At 33.7% G+C, this 1,119-nt stretch overlaps 1 protein-coding gene across 1 annotated transcript in view; it reads right to left on the bottom strand.

Moving 5' to 3' along the window:
* The window catches only part of LOC103374790 (collagen alpha-6(VI) chain-like), a 39,771-nt gene extending 39,202 nt beyond the window's left edge, over positions 1-569 (bottom strand). Inside the window, exon 1 of the mRNA XM_008304942.1 lies at positions 485-569. The gene's annotated coding sequence lies outside the window, so the exon portion shown is untranslated. The remainder of the gene's footprint in view (positions 1-484) is intronic.
* Between the last annotated feature and the right edge of the window lie 550 nt (positions 570-1,119).

The raw sequence follows: 1,119 nt of genomic DNA, 5'->3' as shown, positions 1-1,119 counted from the left end.
ATGGATGTTTAGACAAGAAGATGGCTTTCACTGATGTCAATATTTATCTGTTAATTCTCATTACTTTTGCACTGACTAAATGTTTAAATATTTGCATCTCAAACTCGGGCTTTGGAAACTGTTGTTTCTCACAAAAAATCTTTGTTGTGTAAAAAAATGTATATTAAAGAAATAAAGTATGACTGAATCTGTGCTTATTTAAAAATAAATAAAAAAGATCTAATCATGCACATTTTTACATTTCCCCAGTGCAAAAAGAGGAAATAAGTAACAACAAAATCTAAATGAACAAACAAAAAGGAACTGGTTTTTATATAGAATTGTGCAACCCCAAAAACACAAAATACAGGATGAAAAGTAAACTGTGCATGCAAAACTTTACAGACTAAAACTATCCAAAATGAGCCTTCTCTGATTATTCAAGGAATTTTTAAGCACAACACGAGTCTTATAAGTCAAAAACCAAAGAGATGTGGTTACTTACAGATACGCTGCTGCTGCATGAGCGTCCAAGTGCAGGAGTCCCACATTCAGAGCTGCAGGATGAATTTTGCTCTCTGATGGTCTGAAGGAGGTCAAAGAAGAGGAGGAGGAGGAAGAGCAGGAGGAGGACACGGAGGAGGAGGAAGGCTTGGATCCAGCCATCAGACTCCTCCTTCTTCCTTCATCAAATTCTGCATGGATAAACTCTACAGTCATTCTTCACTGTTTCACATGTGTGAATGTGAATCAGATTCTGATAATAATAATAATTATTGTTATAATTATAATAATTAGAAGAAGAAGAAGAAGAAGAAGAAGAAGAAGGTTTGTTTCAGAGGTGTTAATCGACAAAAAGCCACAAAACCAAAGCAATCAATAAAATTTACAGCAAACGTATGGAACAACTCTTAATATGCAACATAGATAATGTAAAAACGGTGTCAGCTGAAGCTCCAGCTGATAATGCAGACACTTGAAACCACACTGTAAATAATGCTATTATCAGTTCTTAATAATTTACTGTTATGTTGCAGATTTTAAATTGTGGATGTTAAATTCCTGATAATATCAAGAAAAATGTATCAATTTACATAATACCGGAAAAAGGAAACACCTGTAAAAAGAATCTGTTTTTTT

The sequence above is a fragment of the Stegastes partitus genome, unplaced genomic scaffold (genome assembly GCF_000690725.1).
Source record: "Stegastes partitus isolate 25-593 unplaced genomic scaffold, Stegastes_partitus-1.0.2 Scaffold2356, whole genome shotgun sequence".
NCBI lineage: Eukaryota > Metazoa > Chordata > Actinopteri > Pomacentridae > Stegastes > Stegastes partitus.
Note: the sequence above shows the minus strand (reverse complement) of the source record. Positions and strands in the feature narration are given on the sequence as shown.